Genomic DNA, 13404 nt, shown 5'->3' with positions numbered 1-13404 from the left:
TCCCACCCTTACGGCTACTCACACCCATGCATACAGCCACTCACACTACTACTCACTCACCAATACAGCTACTCACACACCCACTCACGTACCCATACAGCCACTGACAGCCACTCACCCATACAACCAATCACACACCCACTTACTCACCTTTACAGCTACTCACACAGACATTCACTTTCCAATAGCCACTCACACCCACTCACATACCTCTACACAGTCAAACAGCTACTCACTCTGCCATACAGCCACTCTCACACCCACTCCCTCACCCATACAGCCACTCAGTCACTCCGTCACTCTTACAGCCACTCACTCACCCACCTTTGCAGTCAGTCAAACAGCCACTCACTAACCCATACAGCTACTCAAATAGCCACTAGCACTTTCATACAGCCACTCACACACTCATACAGCCACTCAGATATCCACTTACACACTGATACAGTCAGTCACACAGCCACTTAGATGAAATATGTTAGAAATGGTATGACTAATTACTATTACAGAAAGAATAGCAGTCAGCCAAAGAATCTTAATTCGATTTAGTTAAAAATCATACAAAGAGATTAAAACATTTTTGTGCACAGGCAAAGTAAAACACAATTAAACAATTTCATGTCAATCGAATTCATGTGACAAAATATTTAAGCTAAAAACAGTTAAAATGCAATTCGTATGGGGGAATCTTAAGATGTCTTGCGTGATCTTGATCTAGCCACCGCCACTAAAAAATTTGCCATACAAAACGTGATGTGTATGTTACACAATGATTGAAGATAAATCATGGCTGGTCTCACCTGGGAGAAACCAGCTTCCCTTAGAACAGGTAGCAAATATATTTTTCTATGGTCTAGCAATTTAACTCATGCTGTTGCTTAGGGTATATCTATAAGTCTCAGAAACATTTACAAAACACACTCACGGGATGATGTAATCAGTGATGTCATTTTTGATGTCATCAGTGATGTCACTGACCATGTCATGTCATGTGAGGTCATAAGTAGTGCATTGCGGGGGTGTAAGATATAGTTAGCTCCGGTAACTATAACTGCTAAATTTCTATGGTTTTGTACAAACGAAATCTGAGCCTAAATATAATATCCCTGTAACCATTGTTTTTTTAATGAATATATATATATATATATATATATATATATATATATATATATATACATACACACGTATTCTCAGAATAAAATAATGGTTAAAGTGATGTCATAGTTAGGGCAAAATGTCAGTTAAACATTCTATTTTAAACTAACGAAAACATTGAAATTAACCAGTTATAGTTCTTTTCAAGTAACTGTAACTTGTGCCCAAATGTTACTAACTCGCACTACACCATGCATAGTGTTGTCATCAATCATGTCGTTTCGGATGTTGCAGTGATGTTATCAATTATGTCATAGAACATGTAATGAGTGATGTAATATCGGAGATAATTAGCAGTGCATGGCAAGGGTGCAAGTGTGGTAAATAAATAATTAATTACCGGTACTATTTTTAAATAAAATGAATAAAACAGATAGCTCAATAAATAAGAGACAGGATTCGAGGTATCTTGAGTCTTCAGGCTTTAATCAGGCATAAGGGAAAAGGACAGAACAGCCTGGAAGCACGGGACGGCAGCTGCACACCGAAAAGTAACATGATACAGTATATATACTAAAACAATTACATTACATTCAATACAGGAGGCGTAGCAGCAGGCGTTTCTCGTAGCAGTCGCGAAAGATAAGGACAAAATGATGTAACAAGAAGGCGTGTACAGGGCGTATACATAGACATGTGATGTAAACGTAACAGGAGTGTCATAAACGGGGCGGAAACATGGAGGGGGCTACCTGAGCGGCCGGGACCTTTAACCTAGTGGTGCGCGCAAACGGGCAATGACGTGTTACCAGGAGGACTGGGGCTATGACTTCTGCGCTAGAAGAGGAGACTACAGTCTACAGTGTCAGGACGACATGTACCTAAAGCATATCTAGTATCTGGTGTTTGGGGTACATATTGATAGAATCCAAGAGTTATCAGGGCAAAGGCTACTAGACACTAAGACTGGTGCATGCATAATTCTACATGTATTGCGTGTGCTAGGGATATCTTATGAATATTAATACAGTATTTCTCTTACATGGAGACAGGAAGGCTAGACCATGGCTGAAACTATTGATGCGATTCAGTAGCTTAGGAATGCAGAGAAGGAGGGCTGGACTGATAACTAGAAGCATAACATACTCTTGGCAGACTGGGAGGCAGAGCCAGGCCGGGCCGGGCACTGTGAGGCAGGAAGTAAGTGAAGGGTCAGGGATGCAGGTGGGGGCTGTATCGCTCCTCGGAGAGGGTTCAGAAGACAGGAGCTGAATCTGGTGTCCGGGCCCTTTTGAGGCCTAGAAACGGGGACAATTCAATGAATTAACGTGCACACTGTAAAACGTGGCAACATAGGTCTAATACTCGTTGCTTTCACGAGAACTGGAAACTGGCATACTAGAGTTGGACACAACTATGATTGCGTCTTTAATCGATCATAGGGGAATACATGCATATCGATCATGCACATATAGTATAAGATGGGGAACACGTAGGCACATACAACATGGCAAAATTTACTTTTCCACATTCCCTCCTTGTGCCCTACGTTTCCATCAGGAAACATCAATATTCATGATACCATCTATCTGTTCATATAGCATCATTTGCTCGTCTCGAATTGTCTTGGAACGGGACTTAGGACTAGGAATACAAGAGGTAGCACACATGCCGCAAATCGCAGGGCCACATTGTATACAGAGGCAGCAACTGAATATGATCATTACTGCAATACCTAGGAATGACAATACTTTCCATCCCCAGGCAGATATGATACTCCAGAGCCAACCGGACCATGTCCAGGTGCCTGGATTCTGGTGTAACTGATGGGCAATTTTATGAAGTCTGGTTATAGCTGAATAAACAGACGGCGCGTTATTAGGAATGAAAATGCAGCAACTAGATCCGATGACTCTACATGCTCCTCCTCTATCGGCCAGTATGACGTCAAGAACGAGACGATTTTGGAGCACGACAAATCTCATAGCAGATTGCTCTTCGGTTAAGTTACCTAGAGCAGAAGTAGTCTCATTCACTACTGCTTCAAGGGTTCTGGTTAACCTACGTATTAACTTACTATTCTGGACAGGTCCTATAAAGAAAAAGAAACCTTTATTGAAGTCTTGATATTGTTCTAGAGCAGTTTCGGTTTGATCGACAATTGGGGACTCAATCTCCCTTCTATGTCTGACGTGTACTAGATGTGTGTTTCTGTGATAGTCAGATGGGGCTAGAAAAACTGGTGGCAGTAGGAAGGCAATGTAACAGGTTCCATCCCAATCGAGGGGCAGACGAACATATGCGGTCTGACCACAAACAAAATAAGAATGACGTGAGGCTTTGAAAATAGATTTCCCACTGTCACTATACTCGACAATAGTAGTACAATCACTATGTCCTACATGTGCGGAACCATTCTTTCTGACACATAATTTGCCTTTGACTGGTAGTACTGAAACAGCAGGCAAATCTGGAGTAGTATCGGACTGAACATTCAGGACCATGAAATTCGAGGAATAATTACCTAAATCATACACTTCATTTTCTAGATCTAACCCTGTTCTATGGGAAAGACCTTGCTTGTCTGGAAAACATGTTCGATTCAGAAAGGACATATCATTGGACGATGACGTTAACGTGGACCATGCTCCACACGAACCATTATGTGAAAACGGATAAGGAAAGAGTGGCAGAACTCCCTTCGGTGTCTGGAAAGGGGGGAGTCGACCACACACCCAACAATTAGTGGCATTGCTGGTCTGGTGTGAATAGTGTAACATTCGGATGAATGTATTGTTTCACATGGCAAGGCGATAGGATAGCTCGTGAGGAGGCAGATCACTAAATGTGTGCTCTACTGTAACATTAGAAAACATATGTACATGTGAAACTGGAAAACATAAATGTAAAGCATAACTTGTGCAGGTAACCATAAGACTCAAAAATAGCAAGAAAAATAGAACGATAATACATCTTTTGGAGTTTTGACTAACTCTCTCACTGTGTGGGTCTGTCTTATACATGTCAGGAACCTGTCTAACCGTTTCACCCGAGAGGGACTTAGACAATTAAACTGGCTGACTTATTTTACTAGACCTTAACTTGGCTTTATACTCCTGCTGCGGAGTTTTCTCTAACAGTGGAGGCTTGAGTTCAGAGTCTGTTTTTAGGCAGTCTTTAGGAATAAGGCAGTCCTTAACAAATGTCTTTTGTCGTAATCCATGGAATTTTTTAATATGGCTGATGTGGACCCAGCCCTTCCTGCCTTCAAGTTTCACGGCGGTCCTTGTTGTTAACAACACCATGCGAGGCTCCTTCCACCGGGGCTCCAGCGGACTTGAACGATCAAAATTCCGGACCAAGACATGTTCACCAGGAACGACTTCATGCGGTTTCACCTCGGTGTTCTTGCTCTTCCCTGATTCTGTTCTGGTGATACTGGAGCATTTGTAACATCTGTGACGGAGTATTAGCTTGCCAGGTACTTTCGACTTTCAAAACTCGATTTTTAACTTGCGGTAAAGAATTCTTGACTAGTTTGGTAACAAAAAGATGAGGGTATGATTCACTACTTGTTTTCAGACCACTGTTAATAATAAAACATTTTTCGAATCTAGAATAAAAATCACTAGTGTCTTCATCCTGTTTCTGTTTACAAGCTGAGATGGCATCCCAATCTTCCTTTTTCGTGGCTAATAATCTTGGCAAAACTTGTATCAATAACTCGGGCAAATCTTTACATTTCTCCCCAAGACCGGTACCTGGTACTCGTGTATTATCTTCAGCTTCTAAAGCTGTCCAATCTATCTTTTTCTCTCCCACCTCCTATTCTTTTTCCTTGAGTTTTTCATATACCCCTGCGGGCAACAGAACCTTTAACATTTTAATGATATCAGGATACGTGTATTCTCCCATACGGAGCATGTCCTTTAATTCACGGTGGAACCCTGCTGGATCTTTGTCGTGACAAGGAATTAACTTTTTCATCTCTAAGAGTTCCATCTTTGTAATAGGGGTGTAAACAAATACTCGTTCTAGATCACCACCCGTTGTCCTAACTGGGTGTACTTCTCGTAACGGATTCTGTCTATCTATGTAAAACGATTTACTTTCAGGGGGTGAGACGTGAACAAAATGCGGATTCAAAAACGTTCGATATTTGTGGCGCTGTTCTAGAATGATACTAATTAAATCGGTACCTAGACCTCTCCATCTGTACTGGAGTAACTCGTTCAATACATCATGTAGCGGACCTGGATCAGAATGCTGTCCCTCATACAGTGTAATGAGGTGCTGGATCATATACATACCCACCAGTCGCTGCTCGGCTGGGGGCAGTTTCAGAAACATTTGTGCCACTATTTCGTCTGGAAAAGTGGTAGAATCAGTAGTCCATCGGACTGCTGATCGGGCTAGTTCTTGTTCATGCATTGTACTAAGCTCACCATAGCCTATTCGTGATTTCAGAATGTGATCGGTAGCTTGGAATACTTGTTCGAGAGAACCTTGTTCTGGTACGGGAGGAGGGAAAACTTTCTTGTGATCTAGACGTGAATGTCGGTCGGGAAGTCTAGTTCTACCTACATACGCTATTCTGGAGGGATTCTCGTCGGCTACCTCTTCATTATCAGAGTTGTCTTCTTTCTCGGTTACTTGTGCTGCTTCCCGTTTCTCGTGTAACTTTATTATTTCCCTACGAATTTTCTTGTACATACTCTCTATACAGTTTTGTGTCTTGTGTCTTCCCTCGGTTATATGGTCACTCCACCTGGTCAGGACTTTCATTTCTTCCGGATCTTTATCCGGATAATCTTGTTCTCTTATTAAACAATTAATTAGAAACTTTAAAAGCATAAGCTGGGTCTCGACTTTTCTTAGAGCCATGGCGTCGCGAACACTTTCTGGATCTACTCCTGTACGGATAAAACAATATATTCTGTCTAGATATTCTTTCATATTGGGCAGGGTGTCCAAATAGTCGGTCACCCGTCTTAAACGTAATGAATATATGACCATGGTACCATCGCCTGGAACTGGATCATAACGGCATTCGGTAGGTGCTCGCTTGATATCTGTAAATGTTTGAATTTTTGGCGAACGCTGTAACGCTCGTTCATGTAGCTCAAGTAACGTCATACGTCTATGTTGAGGCGGGGTACCAGGAGGACTTCCCCCCCACGGCTCCTAAACTGGAATCGTCGGTGGGTACTGTACGTGCTGGCAGAGTGACTGATGTAGCGGGTACATGTACTGTAGGCTGGACCGGGGGTACCGTAACAGATGCTGTAACGGGTGCCCCGGTGGCTGGAGGAACAGGAATTACATTATTTACAGGAGCTGGCGGAACAGGGTTTGCATATTCTGGGACTGTGTCGTCCAAATAGGACGAAAGAAAAATATCAGCTGCGGTCGGTTTGTGACGTAGCTTAATCGGAACTAATGGCGGCGGAAAATTACATGGTGCCTCCGGGGTTGCTTTTGGCAAGCCCTCGGCAAGAAGAGGATACATACCCTTAATAAGGGCATTTCTCTGTCTGTCTGACTGTTCTGCTTTAACTCGTTCACCTACTTCGATTAATTCCCTTTCTTGGGCTCTTTCTGAAAATTCCCTACTTAATTCTGTTTTTCTGATCTCTTTTTCTGTTCTTCTATGAGATTCTTTGCGCCATAACTCGATGGCATCTTTCTGGGACTGTCTGGCTTTCTTTTTCCATAATGCTTCTTCTACTCGCATGATGCACTCGGCATCCCATGTACCTGACATGGGCCATCTATATTTCTCTTCTAACTCCTTGGTATAATCCACCCATAAGTCTAGATATAATATGGCACTTAAGCCATGCTTGTGATACATAAAATGACCTGGACTGTCCCTAGGCGGGACAGGAACTGCTTCCTCTAGTAACCCTTTTCTGGTCTTTAACTGACGTAACTTGGAGAACAGAGGCATTGTCTAGGCTGGAATACTGAACACAATACAATACCCGATAAACACAAAAATGACTGGAAAAACAAATCACTCATACCACGACATTGAAAACACATTAAATAACATTTAGAATAACAGTTCGGACAGAATATTACCTGGTATTCTGAGAACAGAGCATGAATTTCTCGAGAACGAAACTTACTAGAAGTACTAGATGCACTGCTAAAACAGTACGAAACATACCGGTCCCATAAAGAGACACGTCAGGACCCGCATCCACCTAGGTGAACACTTCGTGTTGGATCTGTGTACCCAAACCCACGGACCAGAGACAAATTAATTGACCCTGTCTAGATACTACCCCAGCAACGGTACTCACCGGGCAGCAAGAACGGAAGGCCTCGGACTGGACTGGACTGCTACGACGTCGGACTACGCAACTCGGACTTCAGTTACAGGTGGGCCTCCGGATACCTCGGACCTTGGACTCTCAGCTTGGGCTCTGGTTGGGACTCGCCGCGTTCCTCACCGCCTCGTCTGGATGCTGGACCGCAACCTCCGTCTCCTCCGTGGGCCTGAGGGATACTTGAAGCAAAAATATATCTGCACGTGCACGGTATGGTTCCGTCACGGCTGCAGAGGATCAGGGGGCCTGCGTGGCTTCGCCGGCGCGTGGGGAAAGGGCAAGTCCCTGTTCGGGCGCCATTATGTGGTAAATAAATAATTAATTACCAGTACTATTTTTAAATAAAATGAATAAAACAGATAGCTCAATAAATAAGAGACAGGATTCGAGGTATCTTGAGTCTTCAGGCTTTAATCAGGCATAAGGGAAAAGGACAGAACAGCCTGGAAGCACGGGACGGCAGCTGCACACCGAAAAGTAACATGATACAGTATATATACTAAAACAATTACATTACATTCAATACAGGAGGCGTAGCAGCAGGCGTTTCTCGTAGCAGTCGCGAAAGATAAGGACAAAATGATGTAACAAGAAGGCGTGTACAGGGCGTATACATAGACATGTGATGTAAACGTAACAGGAGTGTCATAAACGGGGCGGAAACATGGAGGGGGCTACCTGAGCGGCCGGGACCTTTAACCTAGTGGTGCGCGCAAACGGGCAATGACGTGTTACCAGGAGGACTGGGGCTATGACTTCTGCGCTAGAAGAGGAGACTACAGTCTACAGTGTCAGGACGACATGTACCTAAAGCATATCTAGTATCTGGTGTTTGGGGTACATATTGATAGAATCCAAGAGTTATCAGGGCAAAGGCTACTAGACACTAAGACTGGTGCATGCATAATTCTACATGTATTGCGTGTGCTAGGGATATCTTATGAATATTAATACAGTATTTCTCTTACATGGAGACAGGAAGGCTAGACCATGGCTGAAACTATTGATGCGATTCAGTAGCTTAGGAATGCAGAGAAGGAGGGCTGGACTGATAACTAGAAGCATAACATACTCTTGGCAGACTGGGAGGCAGAGCCAGGCCGGGCCGGGCACTGTGAGGCAGGAAGTAAGTGAAGGGTCAGGGATGCAGGTGGGGGCTGTATCGCTCCTCGGAGAGGGTTCAGGAGACAGGAGCTGAATCTGGTGTCCGGGCCCTTTTGAGGCCTAGAAACGGGGACAATTCAATGAATTAACGTGCACACTGTAAAACGTGGCAACATAGGTCTAATACTCGTTGCTTTCACGAGAACTGGAAACTGGCATACTAGAGTTGGACACAACTATGATTGCGTCTTTAATCGATCATAGGGGAATACATGCATATCGATCATGCACATATAGTATAAGATGGGGAACACGTAGGCACATACAACATGGCAAAATTTACTTTTCCACACAAGTTATAGTTATATTTGGGCACGAGTTAGGTTACTTGATAGAACTATAACTGGTGAATTTCAGTGGTTTTATTAATTTAAAGCAGTGTATTTTAACGGACATTTTCACCTAACTGTGTCTTCCCTTTAAACTTTGTTTATTTTCCAGTGAATTTCTGAGTTTTTTTTAAATACCTAACAATGACTGGCACTGTAACCTTTTTTTCTGTGAATTTCAATCATTTTATTAACAAAGTAAGATGTCCATTGACATGGGTGTCATGAGGTCTGCGCTCAACTCCCCCCACACACACGCCCAACCTTCTATGCCCAGGCCTTGCTCCAAAGCCCTACATCACAAATGAGTGTCTATATCAAGTTACAATATAAAAGGTGTCATCTTAAGTAATACTTTAAAAAAAATAGTGAGTAAAGAGGTAGTGTCCAAGAGATGGACACTGGAGGTAGATACGTCCTCCTCTTGCAATGTATAATAAACAATAGGATCCACCCTCAGGAGGTTTTATGAGAAGAAAGAAGAATTACAATCCAAAGGTCCTGTGCATTACCTACAATGGTGGGAAGCACATAGTGTTTCTTAAATACCCCTCAAACACCAAAAGGGCCCTAGGTGTCATGCTTCATCATTGGGGTCTTCCCGCCCCGCTGCGAGACAGGGCGTGCTATGACCTACGACTACGTGGGAGCACTGATGTCACAACTATGTGTGGTGTAGGAATGAGTGAAAAGGGGCAGGAGTGAATAGGAAAGTGAGTTAAAAAAAATACTAAGCTCTAGTGGATTAGAAAATTTTAATATTCCGTTGAGCCGGTATTATTAAAAAGGTGAGTCAGAGGTATGTTGCTTCAATGTGCAAAGCCTCCTGTGTGTGTCAACATGTTTCGAAGCGTGCTGCTTCTTCTTCAGGACAAGGTACTGATCACTTGTGCTCTCACAAAACTATGTTGAGAATTCCCAAATACTATAATGTTATAGATTGGTATTTGTATGGGTAGTTAATATTATGTGACAAACAAGACCGATTCGTCTTAGTCGTATACAATACCCAAGGTATTTACTAGCAGGCAATTTGTTAATGCATATAACAATGCCCCATGAGCCTTAGAACGAGGGCGAACCACGTGCCAGTATCGCACTATGATTTGGGACGCTGTCTTACTCAAGGTTCCCCTCCTTGATTCGACGGAGCAGCAAGGAGGGAACCATTGTAGGTAATGCACATGACCCGTGAATTGTAATTCTCCTTTCTTCTTGTACACCCTCCTGAGGGTCATTTTAGGTAAGGGAGACCTTGTGGCTTTGTTAAAGGCTCTAAAAAATAAAATAAAAGTGACGGGCCTATTGACCTTATCAAGGCTTGCGAGGGCAGCTTGAAGGTGGGAGGCTGCTGATGTAGAGCTAACGGAGGTGGCTCTCGTTATTAACCATATTCTTTGTGTGATTCTTACTTTGGGGGCATTTTAGCAGCTCCTGGACTCTTTTAACTAAACTGGGCATTTTATTTTTAAATATTCTCCAACCTTGATCTGCACTTACCTGGGAGCAGAGGGGGCCCGGGCTAGCTGCGTTCTCACTCACACTACTCTCCTCGAGTGGGGGTCCGTCCGTGCGAGCGGACCCGCCATCTTGGGAGTAACAGAGCAGCAAAGTGGCGGTCTAGTCTCCAAGACTCAGGGGCACAAAAGCAGACGCTGGAGCGATCGCGCTGCTTGCGAGGGCAGCTTGAAGGTGGGAGGCTGCTGATATAGAGCTAACGGAGGTGGATCTCGTTTTTAACCATATTCTCTGTGTGATTCTTACTTTGGGGGCATTTTAGCAGCTCCTGGACTCTTTCAACTACACTGAGCATTTTATTTTTAAATATTCTCCAACCTCGCTCTGCACTTACCTGGGAGCAGAGGGGGCCCGGGCTAGCCGCGTTCTCACTCACACTGCTCTCCTCGAGTGGGGATCCGTCCGTGCGAGCGGACCCGCCATCTTGGGAGTAGCAGAGCAGCAGACTGGCAGTCTAGTCTCCAGGACTCAGGAACACAAAAGCAGACACTGGAGCGATCGCGCAGCGTACGCGTGCAGCGGGCGTGCCGGCGGCGCCAGAGGCAAGCCCGTCTGCGCCTGTCCGCGCTAAGGACGCGCTCTGCGCCAGGTATGCTGCCCCTTTAGGGTGGGGATTGGGGTCTGCTGTAGAGGGTGATTCCAGACGGTACACCAGCAAAGAACTTATTAACATTTGTGAGAGGGGGCGTGATATAGGGAACCTTACGCTGTCCAACACTGCTTTCCCTGTGTCTGATTTCTTGATGGGTGACACAATAGCCGGTGGGCTCTTGAATGTGAGGTATCTACCTAAACACAGTGTCGACATACAACTGGTGTTAGAGACTCATGAACTCGATTTCTTGTGCATGACCGAAACATGGACTGCGCCGGGGTGCGAAGTTGATGCTGGGAATGCTTGCCCGCCAGGGTTTAAAATGCGCCACAAGCCCAGAGCTCGTGGGCGGGGGGGGCGGGGTGGGTGTGATTTTTAGAGACACAATCGATTTGAATGTCATCGAAATTGACTCGTACAATGGCTGTGAACTATTTGGCTTCTCTCTCAAGAACCTCACAGAAGCTTTTTTTAACGTGCATCATCTGTTAGAGACCCCGGGGGTCTTCACGCTAGCCCTGCAGCAGTTGTTACTGGAATTGTTTTCCAATATGGCTGTTAATCATAGCCATCTGGTGATTCTTGGTGGCTTTAACCTGTGGCTGAATGGCACAATGAACACTGGACTTCTTAATATGACTCACTCATGTGAGGCCCTTGGTCTCTCCCAGCGAGTTCGACAGGCTACCCATACAGGAGGTCATCGGCTGGATCTGATTTTTTCTGAGGCCAACCCCCTTACTGTTGGGGATGTGCTACCTATGGCCTGGACGGACCACTCTCTGATTAGGTTTTTTGTGAAGGCAGACATTCCTTCTGCAGGGACATCTAGTCAAGTGAGGGAGTATGTCAGTAGGGATTGGAAGTACCTTGTTCGGAAAAAAGGTGCCTCACCCACGTTTATGGTTGAGGAATGCTTTGTTTCTGACTTGCAGGTTGAAGGGAACTACGCTGCCCTCTGCTCGAAGATTACTTCGGTGCTAGACACCTCTGCTCCTTTTAAACATCATAGGAGTAGGGGGAGACCCTCAGCACCCTGGTTTACGGACAGCCTCAAAAACCTGAGGCTGGAATGTAAACAAGCAGAGAGAAGGTGGAGACACGCGTACCAGGACGAGGACAGGCTTGCTTGGAAAGCTAAGCGGGTGGAGTATAAGAAGGAGATCCACAGAGTTAAGGCTGCGTATTTCTCGCGTGTGATTCTGGATGCCCCGAAAAGCTCTCGTGGCATTTTTAATATCTTGAACAGCCTTATTAGTCCTGACTGTGCCATGGATGAAGTCCCCCCCCCTCTCAAGAACTCTGTGAGAACCTAGCTAGGTTCTTTCAGGAGAAAATCAAATCGATTATTGATGATCTGGGGGTGGAGCAGCAACAACCCCTGGCAGCAGCTGACTGTGGCAACCTGTTGACTCTCGGGGCAGGTTATGAGCTGAGAGGAATTGAGTCCCTTGTGGAATTTACGCAGCTGTCTGCAGAGGAGTTCAGGGAAGTGGCCTTTGGTATTACATCTGGGTCTCCGCTTGACCCGATCCCACTAAAAATCTGGAAGGAGTTTGAGCACGAGCTCTTCCCCACGATCCGGCTGGTGTGTAACCAGTCGCTTACGACTGGAGTTGTTCCACCTCAGTGGAAACAAGCGGTGGTGACCCCCTTACTGAAGAAGCCCAGTCTTGACCCAGACTGCCTTAAGAACTTTAGGCCCATCTCGCTCCTACCCTATCCAGCAAAAATTGTAGAGCAGGTGGTGGCAGGCATCCTCTCTAGACACCTTGAACAGCACAAGCTCCTGGAGGACGTTCAATTTGGCTTCCGGCCAGCTCATGGCACTGAGACGGCCCTAGTGACCGTGCTGGATGAGCTACGTTGGCGGGCAGACAGGGGACAGGCAGGGGACAGGCAGGGGTTCTGATCCTGCTTGACCTGTCTGCCGCCTTCGATACGGTGAACCATGGTATTCTGCTGGACAGGTTGAGTGAGTTGGGGGTTGCAGGGAGTGCCCTTGGGTGGTTTGAGTCCTTCCTCCTGGGTAGGGAACAAGCTGTGTCCCTCCCTCTCTTCCAATCCCCCTTCTATACCATCTTGCATGGCGTCCCTAAAGGCTCGGCTGTTAGCCCGATATTATATAACATCTATATGAAGCCTTTAATAGCGGTCATCAAACAATTTAAGATCAAAATTGTTAATTACGCTGATGACACGCAGTTGATTCTATCCTTGGAGGGAAATTAATCCACCTCCTTGGAAGAATTCCATAACTGCCTGCGAGCTACAGCGGACTGGTTGAAAGCCAACTCTCTGCAATTTAACACAGGAAAGACCGAGGTGTTATATTGCCCAAGGCCCAGGGTACAATCTTTTCTACCCA

The sequence above is a fragment of the Lissotriton helveticus genome, chromosome 9, assembly GCF_964261635.1.
Source record: "Lissotriton helveticus chromosome 9, aLisHel1.1, whole genome shotgun sequence".
In the NCBI taxonomy this organism is placed as follows: domain Eukaryota; kingdom Metazoa; phylum Chordata; class Amphibia; order Caudata; family Salamandridae; genus Lissotriton; species Lissotriton helveticus.
The sequence above is the reverse complement of the archived record's forward strand: the minus strand, read 5'-3'. Positions refer to the sequence as shown.